Consider the following 15414-nt stretch of genomic DNA (forward strand, 5'->3'; position numbering starts at 1 on the left):
GTGGTTGCTGGTGGGTAGGAAGGGGAGAAAGGGAAGTGAATGCTAAGTATAAGATTTCTTTTGGGAGTGCAGAAATGTTCCAGAGTTCGATGGTGCTGATGATTGCACAACCTTGCAAGTATATTTAAAAAAAAAACAAACAACCCTTGAATTGTACACTTTGCAAGAGTAAAAGTTGTGGTATGTGAATTATATCTCAATACAGCTGTTTAACAACAACAAAAATCACCTCCTCAAAGCAGTCCTCCATGATTCCTCACTCTGAAGATGATGCCCCCGATGTTTTCTAACTCTGGCCCTTGATTCAGTCCCTCACCTTACTGGCTGCCCCCTGAGATTATGTGGTCTATTTACATGTATATTTCATGTGTGTGCTTCTCCCACTGTAGGAGCAGGCTCCGTGAGAACGGGGCCATGTCTGCCTCCTCAGAGCTGTGTCCCCAGCACTTACACAGGGCCGGTTGTTGACTGAATATTAGTTGGTTGCACGAAGGACTCAGCGTCTAGAGCCGCCAGGGAACAGAGTGCTCTTCCAGTTCTTCTCGTTTACAGACACGGAGGCTAAATGCTGGGGAGGGACTCAGTGTCCTAGCCTCCCATGGCTGTGCTTAATATCCACCGCCCCCCGCCCCCCACTGCAACAGCTATCTTGCAAAGATGTGGAAGTCCCCAAAACCGCCCACCCATGTGGAACAGACTGTTCTCCACCTAGCCATTAAATGACAGAGATAAATGATGTTGAGGGTCCCAGTTCAGTTAATAGGCATGCACGGCCATCTATGGCGGTAGATAGCGTGTGGCCTTATTCTCTGCAAATGCCACTGTGTCACAGCTAGAGCCCTGCCACCACCAAGCTGCTATCAGATGCTGCCACAGGGAGCAGGGTTTCAACCAACTCGGATCCTGCCGTGGGAGCTGGGCGACAGGGTACAGTAGCCAGACCCTGCCCCATCACTGCAAATCGCTCCTCGCTGAGCCAGCTGGCCCCCCACCCGAGGAGCAGGGGGGGTCCTGGGTGCCTTGAAGTAATTAATTACACCATATGGCAAAGAAACACAACAAGATTTATAGCAGAGTCAGCGACAGATGGCCCTGAGAGCAAAACACGGATCACTGCAGAGATGTCGAAATGTTGGCCCCGGACTGTGGGAGATGGTGTGTGCACTTGTGTGTGTGTGTGTGTGTGTGTGTGCACGCGGGAACGGAAAGGATATGTGGCTGGGGTCTGAGGCTCTGCCACTTCTTTAGAGACTATCATAAAGCAAATACTCACTCCCCACCACCACCACCATGGAATATTTTTTAATTGACTCCCCTCCCAGTGCAGGGAAAGACGGGCTTTGGTTGCCAGGGCGTCTGTGTGGGAAGAGAGAAATGCAAATGGGGAGATTGGGAAAAGTGAGAAAATCCTGGAGAGGATGGATGGGGTGCTTTTTCCACGGGCCCCCTTCTGGCTTCAGCACTCCGAGTCTCTTCTGCATTTGGATCTGAGAAGTGATCCCCCCCCACCCGGTGCCCTGTCAGCATCTTAAACTCAAGAGGTCCCAAACAGAACTCCTCCTCTCCCTCACCGGGCTTCTACTCTGCCCTCTTCTCCACCCAGCTTCCCAAGGCCTCCTCCTGGATCTCCAGTCTCCCCAGGTCACCCTCCTGCTTTGGACCCTCCCCCCAGCCTCTTCCCAGGATAAAGTTGACCTTCTCTGTGGGGCCCCCAAGTCCCTCTACAATCGCTAGTCCCAGGATTCATCTCCCACTTTTCCTCTGCACTGCTGCTGCTGCTGCTAAGTCGCTTCAGTCGTGTCTGACTCTATGCAACCCCACAGACAGCAGCCCACCAGGCTCCCCCGTCCCCGGGATTCTCCAGGCAAGAACACTGGAGTGGGTTGCCATTTCCTTCTCCAATGCAAGAAAGTGAAAAGTCAAAGTGAAGTCATTCAGCTAGGCATCCTATTTCAAGCCTCCGTGCCTTCATCAATGCTGTTCCCTCTCCAGAATGCCTTTCCTTGCCAGGCCTGCCCAGATACATAAATCTTCATTCATCCCAGCTCACACATCTCTCCCTCTGTTTGGCCTGAACAGAGTTCATCTCACTCTCCTTTGCACTGCCACTCCGTTTTGAATGCTGCTCATTTGTGGTGTTTATCACATTTATTCGTGGTGTTTATGACTCTCTCGCTGGATTCCAGGGCAGGATCCCTGCTTACTATTTCCTTATCTCTGACAATAGAATAACACCTGGTGCCTGGGAGGTCCCCTCAGGCTTCTCCCCACTTGTGGGTCCTGCATAATAAATATTTGCGCACTAGAAAGATAAAAGAGTAGATAAGGTTTTAACTGTGGGGCCAGGAATTGGATGGCAGTCAAAGGAAGAACCTAATGGAATTTCTCCTTCAGGGTTGACTGTGGAACGATTGCATTAATGTCCCAATTATGGCCTCCCTGTACCCACATCCTTTGTCATTAGAAATCTCCCCACCCCAATAAGAGGTGGAGTCTGTTTTCCCATTCCCATTGAATCTGGGCTGCCTCTGTGACCTGCTTTGACCAGCAGAATGGGGCAGAAGTGATGGTGCACATGTTCTGACCCCAGGCCTCGAGAGATCCTGCAGGCTTCCTCTCATGCTTCTGGAACCCTGCCTGGCTGCCATGTGGATAAGCCCAAGCTAGCCTGCTAGAGTGGAGCAGGCAATGGCACCCCTCTCCAGTACTCTTGCCTGGAAAATCCCATGGACGGAGGAGCCTGGTAGGCTGCAGTCCATGGGGTCGCGAAGAGTCGGACACGACTGAGCGACTTCACTTTCCCTTTTGACCTTCATGCATTGGAGAAGGAAATAGCAACCCACTCCAGTGTTGTTGCCTGGAGAAACCCAGGGACGGGGGAGCCTGGTGGGCTGCCGTCTATGGGGTCGCACAGAGTTGGACACGACTGAAGCGACTTAGCAGCAGCAGCAGCAGCCTGCTGGAGGATAGTGGAGCAGAGATACAACATCCCAGTGGAGGCCAGTTCACACCAGCCAATCTAGCTGATCAGCTACACTTGTTCTGAGGCATTGATTTCTGAGGTGGGGAAGGTTTGTTACACAGTAATCACTAACAAAGACACATTACGTTGTTACTTATTAGTAAACTGTGACCCTTGTTTGAGAAGTTTTTAGGATATGGCAGTGGGGTAGGGCTTTTAATTTTGCTGCTGGCAGGAGACAGAAACAGACAGACAGGGAGTAGGGGCAGGGAGGGAGGCTGAGGGAGGGAGACACAGAGTGCACAGCCCTTACTCATCTTGCCCATCTCACCAAGCGATGGGGCTCTGGATTAGCTAGGGCTCTAAACCCCAAGTTGTCCAGCGTTTCTCAAATTGAGTTTCACAGGGCATTGATCGTAAAGGATGATGGTAGATGTTGCTAAGAGGAAAAGGAAGTTGCTGCTGCTGTTGCTAAGTCGCTTCAGTCGTGTCCGACTCTGAACGACCCCAGAGACGGCAGCCCACCAGGCTTCCCCATCCCTGGGACTCTCCAGGCAAGAACACTGGAGCGGGTTGCCATTTCCTTCTCCAATGCATGAAAGTGAAAAGTGAAAGTGAAGTCGCTCAGTCGTGTCCGACTCTTAGCGACCCTATGGACTGCAGCCCACCAGGCTCCTCCGTCTATGGGATTTTCCAGGCAAAAGTACTGGAGTGGGGTGCCATTGCCTTCTCCGAGGAAAAGGAAAAGAGTTTCGTTCAAATACACTTGGAAAGCACTGGCTTAATGAAAGCTACATGGCTCAGGGCTCCTCGACTGAATGCCGTTGCTGTCTTTAGTGATCTCATTGCATGTTGTAAGGGCGAGGAGGACCTGAGTGCCCAGAGTCTTCTGGGCAGATTTGCCTTCTCTCCCACTAGAGTTCTACAAGATATGTTTCGGGAAAAGCTCAGCTGGTACAAGCACTCCTCTGGTGTGAAGGACCAAGCTATGGTGTTCTTAAATGTGATCAGTCAGTCTTGACCCAGAGCTAGGAAGCATCTAGTTAGACAGCAGGTAGTACCTTCCTCCTCATAGGAATGGCTAGATTCCCTAAGCTTATGTCCTTTGGCCCTTCAGAACATATCTGATCTTTGCTCACAAGTGTCAGCTCTAAAGATGGTGATCATGTCTCCCTGCCCTCCAGGTCCCAGCTTCTGTCCTTTCAGCAAGAGTGCACTTTATTCAACCACATCTCACAAGACTGGTTTTAAGTTCCCTTCATCTGCCTGCATACTCTCTTTTACTGTCTGTCACAGTTCTTAAGGAGAACCAGAACAAAATTCATTATGCTTGGTCACCTCCCTCATTTAGACCTTATACTTCTGTTAATGTGGCCTTGAAAGCCTTTAGCTTTTAAGTCCGTGACGGTGCACTCTTGCATTGAGTTTGGTCTGAACAAAACCCCGTATGTTTAAGTCACTGGAGCGCTTGCAAAATCCATCTTGTACTTGTGCAATTTTAGGACCTAAGAATAAAGCTTTATATTTATCCCTTATAAATGTCATCTTCTAAGATTTGCTTCCTAACTTCTGTTTGGATCCTGATTCTGAAATCTTTCATATTTTCAGCCTCTTAGAGAACTCTGCGTACATCCCACAGTTCAGCATATAACCTTTGTAGTGGGTATGTGATATTCTTGCTACCCAGTAAGTCTTCTCATATCAGCACCACGTTTTTCCTCTTGGAAACTGCCTTCCTCATTCCTCCTCCAAGAGCTTCAGGTGGAGCTGACCCCAGCTGCCATCCCAGGATAAGCATATGACTAAGGTCTGACCAATCAGAGTATGGTACCTCTCCCCATCACTGATGGGTTCATGGATGGATTCTGTGAGGAACATCAAGAGGTACTAATTCCTCAGTTCAGTCTGGAGGGACTGGGGAAGGGGAGGCAAATGCCTCATTTTCTGCCAGCTGCTGCCAGCTATCTGACCACTACATAGGGGACCTATCTGAAGGTGAAGCCAACAGCTTGGAAGAGAGAGGAAAATAGGGAGCAAGCCAGGACCTCATGACATGCTTTGCCAGAGAATGCTCAGTGCAGGCAGTATGACCCCCACCCTGCCCCCCGCCCCCCCCCCCCATCTGCCAGGAGTTTAGAAAGTCGTCCAACGTCATTAGTTGTCGTAAAGATCTGGACCCACTGGAACTCTTTGGAAAACAGCCTGGCACTTTTTATTAAGGCTGAACACCTACACCTACCCTATGATCCAGCAATTACATTTGAACGTATATACCCGACAGAAATGCCTACATATGTTCATCAAAGATCTGTTTAAGGATGTTTGCAGCAGCTTTATTCTCAATACTAGAATGGGTCAAAAACTGTGTTTTCATGCGACAGAATACTATACAAACAAGGATGAGTAAAACAACTCTTCACATGCCACATGCATGAATCTCACAAACGTTTTCTCTGGCTGCTCTCAAATTTCTTGTTTTTAGTTTTGAGAAATTCAAGCATGATGTGTCTTTGGTTCACTCAGCTTCTTGAATTTGGATGGGTATGTATTTTGACAAGTATGGGAAGTTTCGTTATTATGTCTTTGAGTACGTTTTCAAACTCGCCCTCGGTCTCTCCTCTCCTCCTGGACTCTGATGACACAAATATTAGATATCTTATTATAGCTCCATAGGTCAGGAATCTGTTCTTTCCAGTCTATTGTGTTTTTGTTGTTCAGATCATTTCTATCATGTTATATTTCAGTTCACTGATTTTCTTTCCCTCTGTCCCTCCAGCTGTTAACCAATCCACTGAGGTTTTCATATCAGTTACTCTACTTTTAAGTTCTAAAACGTCCATCTGTTTTCCGTTCTTATGTCCTGTTTCTTTGCTGAGATGTCCCATTTCTTTGCTGAGGAGGTTCTATTTTTTCACTTGTTCCAAGCGTGTTCCTAATTGCTCATTGAAGCCTTTTCATCATGGTTTCTTTAAAATCTTTGTGAGATAATTCTAACGTTCTCTCTCATCTTGGTGTTGACATCTACGGATTGTTTTTATTTTACTAATTTTTTTCATTCAGTTTGAGATCTTTCTGGCTCTTGCAATGACAATGATTTTTGCCTGTAAAACCTGGACAGAATTATGAGACAGAATCTTATTTAAACTTTTGGTTTTAGTTGGCTGTTTTTTTTTTTTTTTCCTGGCTACATTGTGTGGCACAGGGGATCTTAGTTCCCTAACCAGAGATGGAGCCTGTACCCCCTACACTGGGAACGCAGAGTCCTAACCACTGTGTTGCCAGGGAAACCCCTTAGTTGGCTTGTTCTGACCTTGCTCTGCCAAAGGAGGGAGAAGCCCAGGTCTCCCGCTGTTGACACCGAGGAGACGAGGGTGCTTATAGCTCCTAGGAGGCGGGTTATGGCTCCCGTAACTCGCCTCGGCGGGTGATGGCCTCATTATCGCTGCGCAATGACGAAATTCCTGACTCTTCATTTGGCTTCTTCTGACGTCACTGCCACGGGGAGTGGGTGGGACTCTTCAGTATGGCCAACCGGAAGTGGGTATCCAGGGAGGGGCTTATTAATGGTGGGATGAAAAGTCCTGGCTTTTTGGACCCTCTGATCCCATCCCAGTGGGAGTGTTGGGGCCCCTCAGGAAGCTTCAGGAAGTGGAAGTCTAACGCTCCCCACCCCCTTGGTCTTTGCTAGTGTGTTGGGGCTACGGATGTTCCTGTGTTTGGATACATTAGAGCGATTATTGCCTAAAAGTCTTCTGTCCTGCGAGGCTGTCTCTTTCCTGACCCTTTGTCTACAAAGAGCAGGATTTTTTAGGTGTTTTTTTTTTTTTTTTTTTTTTTTACTTCTGTCTGCACTTGGTATTTTGGGGTTGCCAGCTTCCTCAGCTCCAACTCTGGGGTATATGAGGCGGAGAGAAATCTCAGGCTGTTAGCAACCCAGGTTCTTGGACTCTTTAATCAATAGAGCTTGATGAGAAGCCAGATGAGACATTCAGGCAAAGCTTTATTGCGGCTCCTGCTGAAGCAGGAGGGAGCTGAGAACAAGAAATAGGTGCCCTGGTTGCTCCCCGGGAGGGCGAGCTGGCTCCTTAGACAAGGTGAGAGTGGGGGTGGTTGGGTGGTTGGCTTAGGTGGTCTTCCCACCCCTCAGTGGTGCCCTCTGCAGGGGGCAGGGATCTTGGGCAGTACCTGATTTTTGCCCCTGGCACCTCAGAAATGGCATTTGGTTTGTGGCCTTTTTTGTATCTTACTGTTCCTAGTTACACCAACTGGGAATGGGTGCAGATATTTTTAGTCCTTTGGAGTTTCTTTGTATTCTGTTGCTCAGGGAGAAGTTTGTCCAGGAACAGGCACTGCAGTAAAGGGTCCCAGGTCTCAGCTACCTCAAGGCCACTCCCTAATGTCCTTCCCTGAGTGCTGAGGGCCCTAGCTGCTCTTCCTTCTTCTCTTTACCTTTCAGAGTCTTCTGTTTGTTTCACATGTAACATCCAGGGTTTCTGGTTGTACTTGGTGGAAGGTATGGGGAAAAGTACGTCTCTTTGATCTTCCCAGAAGCAGAAGTCTTAGTTTCCATTGTTTTAAAATAGGAAAATTATAGTCCATTACAAAAGAAAAAAGTGAAAATGTTAGTCGTTCAGTCGTGTCCAACTTTTTGTGACCCCATGGACCACCAGGCTCCTCTGTCCATGGAATTCTCCAGGCAAGAATACTGGGGAGGGTAGCCATTGTCTTCTCCAGGGGATCTTCCATCAGATCAGATCAGATCAGATCAGTCGCTCAGTCGTGTCCGACTCTTTGCGACCCCACGAATCGCAGCACGCCAGGTCTCCCTGTAAATCACCAACTCCTGAAGTTCACTGAGACTGACGTCCATCGAGTCAGTGATGCCATCCAGCCATCTCATCCTCTGTCGTCCCCTTCTCCTCTTGCCCCCAATCCCTCCCAGCATCAGAGTCTTTTCCAATGAGTCCATACCAGGGATCAAACTTGGGTCTCCTGCATTACAGACTGATTCTTTACTATCTGAGCTACCAGGGAATGCATTACGTGTCAACCCCAAATCCCCAACCAGTTTCCCAAAATGTAACAAACACAGTAAAATGACACAATGGTGGTTTTCTATTAAACTATGTGATAGGTGGATTATGTTAGCTGTGAATTTTATGTCAGAATTGTAAAGGCAACAAACACGACAAATCATTTGTTGTTGAAAGATGCTGGCTTAATAGTGTTGATAACCCCTGATCAAACCAGACCTGAAGATGTTCTGTGTCTCACATTCTTAACCACTACACTGACAGTTTAAAATAAAAATGGATTTTTGCCTTTTATGGACCAAGGTATGCATTAAAAAAAAACTTTTTATTTTATATCAGAGTATAGCTGATTAGCAACGTTATGATGGTTTCAAGTGAACACCAAAGGTTCTCAGACATACATATACATGTACCCATTTTCCCCTAAACTCCTCTCCCTTCCGGGCTGTTACACAACACTGAGCAGAGTTCCATGTGCTGTACAGTCGGTTCTTGTTGGTTATCCATTTTGAGTATAGCACAGTGTACATGTCCATCCCAAACTCCCTAACCATCCCCAGAATACATCCCCAGGCTTCCCCACAACAACTGTTAAGTTCCTTCTCTAAGTCTGTGAGTCTCCTTCTGTTTTGTAAGTTCATTTGTATCATTTCTTTCTGGATTCCAGGTACAAGGGATGTCTGCTGCAAATGGCATTATTTTATTCTTTTTACTGGCTGAATCGTATTCCATTGTATGTATGCACCACGTCCTCTTTATCCATTCCTCTGTCGGTGGGCATTTAGGTTGCTTCCATGTCTTGGCTATTGTAAAAGGTACTGCAGTGAACATTGGAGCGCGTATATCCTTGTGGGATTGCAGGGTCATTCGGTAGCTCTATTTTTAGTTTTTAAAGGAACCTCCATTCTGTTCTCCATAGTGAAGGAATGCATTTTAAAAAGCTGATTTAGTTGGTATGTCTTTCTCCACGGGGAGCGCCCTGACTCATGCAATTAGAGATGCTTTCTCTTGATGGCTTTTTGTTCCCATGGTCTTTCTTTGCTCACGGTCAAAGCTGTGAGCTTTTTGAAAAGAAAAATTGCATCTTTTCCCGCTTATGTCTTTCCCCATCTTGTAGCCAGAGGAGTAGATGTGGTGAGAATTAAAGTTTGTTGACCTCTCGTGTGTTCAAGGTCTGGACACAGCCCCGTCCTTAACACCTGTTGTGTGCCCGCCTGTGCCAGGGATCGTGCTGGGCGCTTCATAGATGTAATCTTGCTGAACGTGGTTTTGCCTTTCTGAATTGAAGTACAGTTGATTTTCAACATTGTGTTAGTTTCGGGTTACAACAAAGTGAATCAGTTACACATACACATGTGTCTACTCTTTTTTAGATTCTGTTACAGGGTATTGTGTAGAGTTCCCTGAGCTATACAGTGTGTCCTTATTAGTTGTCTATTTTATATGTAGTAGTGTGTACATGTCTACAAAAAAGAACATATATTTCATATATATATAATACACTATATAATTAGAACAATTAAATGCATTAAATAGAACACCCATATATATAACATGTATATCATGCACATATATTTGTATGTTGTAAAATAAAGAATGTGGCTGTTTCTCATCCCTGGTTCCTGAGGCAGAGCCTCTAAACTCTTGGAACGTCCCAAGTGATGAGACTCTTTGTTAACCCTGGTGGGCCCCCAGGAGCAGCCTGAGCGCTCACGGTAATGAGGTGGTTCAGGATGGGCCCCGCATAGTTTCGGCGGAGGGCAGTGAGGGGGGTCTGGCCAGGCTGGAAAGGCCGACCACGGGGTTAGAGCACTGAGGCTCTGAGCCAGGTGAGATCAGCCTGATGATTCAGTCAACCGTGCCTACTAACAGACCCCCGGTGAAAGCTGGGCTTGGAGGCTGGGGTGGGCTTCCTGGTTGGCAAGCACATCAGCGTGCCTTCAGGCCTCATTTTCCCATAACCACCTCTTCAAAGGTGCTGTCTCCAAACATGGTCCCGCCCTGAGGTTCTGGAGGGTTAGAGCTTCAGTGTAGGAATTCGAGGGGCACACAGTTCAGCCCCTCACATCATACGTGTGTCTTCATTTGACTGGTCCAAATTTATATCCTTAATGACGAGACTGTAGTTGTAAGCACAGCACTTTCCTGAGTTCCAGTGAATTACCATATTTGAGGGAGGTAGTGGGGTCCCCTGGCTTCCCTGGTGGCTCAGTGGTCAAGAATCTGCCTGCAGTGCAGGAGCCACAGGAGATGCGGGTTCAATCCCTGGATCGGGAAGATCCCCTGGAGGAGGGCGTGGCAAGCCACTCCAGTATTCTTGCCTGGAGAATCCCATGGACAGAGGAGCCTGGTGGGCTGCAGTCCATGGGGTTTCAAAGAGTTAGACACGACTGAAGTGACTTAGCACGCACGCACGCACACTGGGGATCCTACCTTTGTAGTCAGTTGGTCAGAAATGAGGTGGCCTGGGGATCCCTAACTTTGCAGCTGGTATCTGAAGTTAGGATAGCATTGTCGGGGCGTAGCTTTAGCCTGTGGAGTCTTCACTAACTATGGATACTATTAATACAGTATATATCATTCATTCAGCCAGCCAGCCATGCATCCATCCATCCGTCTGTCTCATCCACCTACCCATCCATGCCTCCGTCATCCATCCATTCATTCATCCATCCATCCACCCATCTATTCATCCACCCCTTCCATCATCCTACACTTATTCAATGCTTACTGTATGCTATATCTTAAGCCAGAATAAAAAAAATAGTATCTTGCAGTGCTCTCCTCCAAGCTAGAAAAGCTCATCTCCTCACTGTCTTCCCTCCAGACCGCTCTTTACTTCGCTCAGTAAATGGACCATCTTACCCATCCTCTCTGCATACCTCCTGGCTCCATCCTCTAGAGAGGTCCAGCTTCAGACTGTTGAGGGAAACCCGCCGGAAGAAAGTCTCACTGGTGTGCTGAAGGCAAGCCCGCAGGGGGGTGAACAGACCTGGTCTTTGTGCATCACAGGAGTCTAGCCGAGGGAGGTGAGTGTAACAGGAGCCAGACGTCTAAGGACGAGCGGAGCATGCAGGGCTAGCCTCTGAGGCTTACCTTACAAGCCTCCAGGGTAAGGACTGTTATCACCGAAGAGGAAACTGAAGCACAGAGAGGTTACATAAGTTGCCCTAGGCTGCACAGCGAGTGAGTGGTAGAGCTGGGATTCAAACCCAACCAGAAGCTGTAGAGCCCGCGTTCTTAACCACCACACGCACCTCCCAAGCTCATTTAATTGTCAAGGCGTATTGTCCTCACTCTGCAAGAAAGTTCCAGAAGCACAGAGAGATCAAGTAATGCCCTATATGGTGCACAGCAAAAAGTGGTGTATCCGGGATCCAAACCCAGGCTGTTTGATAATAATGACCAAAAAAAAAAAAAAAAAACTGTACTAAAACCCAAAAGGACAGAGAGTATTCTGTCCTGGGGGGCTGAGCAGGAGGAGGAGCCCTTCTAATCCCTTCGGCACTACCCATGAAGGCCCTTCTCCAATCCCGGTGTAGCCCTGGTTTACAGATGCAAATACATCTGCCCTTTTCCCCTCCCCTCCTATCAGTTCAGGAGTCACCATTTGAATTCTGCTCTCCTTGAAAGCATCAGGCAGTCAGAAATCCTGCCAGCTGGACCCCATTCAAGTCCAGTTGCGTCTGCCTGACTGGGCAGAACCCAACCATCCGTGTGGAAATACTCAGCCGATAACAGCCAAGGGGATGCGGCCAACACGGGGAAAATGGATGGTTCCCAGATTGGCTTGTTTGGCCTCCAGCTCAGGATAATATATGAGCAGTGACGTCAAACAAATGAAATCTTAGCTGGCTCATTTCACATCCTCCTAGGGGGCCTTGCTGCTGCCTACCAAGGGTCCTTGGAGCTGTTACTTCACAACCTGCGGGCCAAAAGCAACGTCAATTGTGTCTTCACAAATTCCTAAAAATATTGCCTAACGGTTTTTTAAAAAATTAATGTCCTGTGACATGCGAGCATCATTTTCCCGATCGAGGTGTTGAATATAGATTCTGTATATTTATTTATATAGAAGCCAACGCAGCCTGAGGCCTGCTGTTTTTCATTTTTCACATCTGGCCAAACATTGCGTTGTTTATGTTTATTTCATGGTGGTGGAGAGAAATTTCTTTCCATTGGGGTGATAAATGGGTAAGTTGTAAGGTACAAGAGGAGGAAAACCTTATAAAACGACTCCATGTCCTTTTCTCCCACTGCTTTTTTTCTTCTGCTTATTTATTTCATATCTTGTAATACTTAAGAGTTCCAGGATTTGAAAATGAGTCTTAAGATCATCACCCAGGCCCTCTTCTTGAAACTCCCATAGCATATTCAATCTCGACCCCTTAAAGTTTAAGGCTTAAATAAACATTTTCATTCTAAGAGGCAGGGAGGGACAGGGGAGATTCATTCAGCTGCAGTCCCAGAGCCTCAGGTTCCATTGAGAATGCAGAGAATTTTCAAGTACATCTGTGGCTCAGTATTTTGGGGGTCCCTGGTCTCTTTGAGAATTTTCCAAAAGGTATACGTACCCTCTCTCCAGAAAGTGAAAGTTTTAGTCACCCAGTTGAGTCCAGCTCTTTGTGACTCCACACACTATAGCCTGCCAGACTCCTGTCCACGGAGTTCTCCAGGCAAGAATACTGAAGTGCATAGCCATTCCCTTCTCCAGAGGATCTACCTGACCCAGGGAACAAACCCGGGTCTCCTGCTTTGCAGGCAGATTCTTTACCATCTGAGCCACCATGAAATCCACAAAAATCTCCCCACAAAAGTGGACATATAATGAAGATGAGCATACAATTTAGGGTACTTAATTTTAGGTGTCTTAGTCAGCTGATGCTCCATAACAAATCATCCCCACACTCAGTGGCTGACAACAAGGACTTATTTTTCTCACTCACGTGGTTGGCATGTGTACAGGGTGGCTTGAGTGTTTTAGTTTCAGAGTATGGGTTGGCTGTGTTTGACTCTAGCTTTGGAATAGTTCACCTGTGCTCCATGTGTCTGATTCTGGAGCTCTGGGGCAACTGCTTTGGGAAGCACTTTTTTTTTAAAAATTGAAGTTGATTTCCAGTGTTGTGTGAGTTTCAGGTGTACAGCAAAGTGATTCAGTTATGTGTATAAGTATAGTTTTTCATATTCTTTTCCATTGTGGGTTATTATAGAATACTGAATGCAGTTCCCTATGCGATGCAATAGGACCTTGTTTATCCACCCTTTACATAAGAGTAGTTTGCCTCTGCTAATCCCAAACTCCCAGTCCTTTCCTCGCTCGCCCTCCCCTTGGCAACCACAAGGCTGGGAAGTGCATTCTTTTCGTGCTGATGGCAGGTGCTCAAGAGACAAGCCACACTACACAAACACAGCTCACAGTTTTATCACCCCGTCTGCTCCCGTTCCACTGGCCAGAATCAAACAGTCTCACAGACAGAGAGAAAACTCTACACCACCCAAAAGGGGAGAGGAAAAGGAGTGAGCACGTATTGACCCATATTTCCGTTTACTACCTGCAGGCCATAGACCCTTTTGGAGGGCTGTGGGTGGAGCAGTTTAAGAACTGGATTGGAACCTGAGTCTCGTATGGTGATTCGCAAGCTGCAGCGACTGTAGAAACGACGTGGTTCACAGTGCGGATCTGAGGCTCCCCTCCCCTGGAGATTCCCATCCAGTGAATCTGGGCGCGGCCCAGGAATCTGCATTTTAGATAGTCACTGCTGTGGTGCTGCTGATGGTCCAGGGTCCATACCTAGAGAATCATGGGTTTCGTGGGCTCAGGGCTCAGAGAGGTGGGTGCCAGTCCCAGCTCCACCCTAGCTTTGAACTTGGGCAAGTGGCTTTGCTTTTGCAGTCTCCATTTTCTCTTCTGAGAAATGGAGGCCATGTCTCCAGAGATTGTTGGGAGGATTCACAGATGAGGCTGGTAACAGAACTAGAACAGGGCCTGGAACATGTTAAACCAAGAAATGTTAGTCTGCTGCCACGATCACCACCATCATCTGGTTCCTCCCAGCTCTGACAGTCTGTGATTTGACACCACTTTACACTATTCTCTGGCTGTAAATTTTATCTCCTCTGACTACTAAGCTCCTTTAATTCTTTTCCCGAATGCCCACAGTGGGACACTTTTTTGCTTCTGGGCCAGTTATTTTTCCAGGTTTAATTTTACCCATCCCATCAGGCAAGGTGTTGTGGACTCCCACTGGCAAGTCAGAGATGCATTCCTCCCCATCCTCCATTTAGAACCAAGCAGACCATGGCGTCTGAATGCTTAAGGATTTGGAGTGGCTTAAGATCTGTGAGTAGCGGCTGGCCACCAGGGCAAAGAGGAACTGTGAAAGGTCGTTATTCACCCCCAAAGCGCACGGCTCAAACCTCTCGGTGCTTCCTTTTCATTTTCTGACTTGATCTCTTCTTTCTAGATGTCTGTACGTCTCCCTCGCTGCTCGTTTTCCCTCTGCCTCTGTTTGTATCTCTCTCTTTCTCATTTCCCCTTCTCCCTTCTGTGTGCCCTGTTGTTCTTAACATGCTCCACCCTGACTCTTGCCCCCATCAGTGGTGTGTCTGATGCCAGATCCACAGTGCGTGTTTGATAAACGTCTGAGGGAGGGGAAGGGCGAATGAAAGAAAAGCATCCCCGCATCTGAAATCCAGTCTCCCTCCCTTGAACGGCAGTCTGTTCCACCGCTGGGCAACTTCTGCAAGTGAATGAAGCATTGATTAGCTGCGTAAACAGCAACAGCGCCCCTTCAAAATCAGCCCAGGATCTGATCCAATCTCTCGCCTTTTAGAAATGCCATCTAGTGCCCAGAATAACTGTTCCCCGGCTTGCTTTTCCTCCACAGCTGAAGTTTTCTTCCCTGAGCTGAGTTTTTGCTCACATTTTGAACCCCTTTTCCTTTTACCTACCCGCTTAGCAAAAATGCCACTTGACTTCCCTGGTGGGCCAGTGATTAGGACTCCCAGCGTCCGCTGCAGTGGGTGTAGGATTGATCCCTGGTTGGGGAACTAAGATCCCACACGCAGTGCAACAAAAGCAAACAAAACAGAAAAACACAAAAATGCCGCTTGCCAACTACTGCTGCCCTTCAACCCTGCTCAAGCCTCCACATGCCCTGTTGTGTCCATTACTTTTCACTGGCTCTTCCTGCTTCCCTGTCCCTTTGTATTTCCTGTCCTGGGGTGAGCAAACCTTTTCCATAGAGAGCCAGGCCATGGGTCTCTTAACTACTCAGTTCTACTCCTGTGGCAGGAAAACAGCCATAAACATAAACGATGCCCAGGGCTCTGTTCCCATAGAAACAGGAGGTGGGGGCCATAGCTTGCCAAGGTGTTTAACATGGAGTCTGGCAAATAACTCAATAAATGCTACTTGTT

The 15414-nt window shown here is 47.5% G+C and overlaps 1 long non-coding RNA gene across 1 annotated transcript; it reads right to left on the bottom strand.

Moving 5' to 3' along the window:
* Nucleotides 1–5273: 5273 nt before the first annotated feature.
* Nucleotides 5274–15052, bottom strand: LOC147355673 (uncharacterized). The gene is made up of 2 exons (XR_015144014.1): nt 14947–15052; nt 5274–14735 (listed from the first exon to the last, which is right to left on the bottom strand). It is a non-coding gene; the product is annotated as an uncharacterized LOC147355673 (long non-coding RNA).
* Nucleotides 15053–15414: the final 362 nt, after the last annotated feature.

Source organism: Bos grunniens, chromosome 17 (assembly GCF_055505025.1).
Source record: "Bos grunniens cultivar Pamir isolate PY7600 chromosome 17, Bosgru_T2T1.0, whole genome shotgun sequence".
In the NCBI taxonomy this organism is placed as follows: domain Eukaryota; kingdom Metazoa; phylum Chordata; class Mammalia; order Artiodactyla; family Bovidae; genus Bos; species Bos grunniens.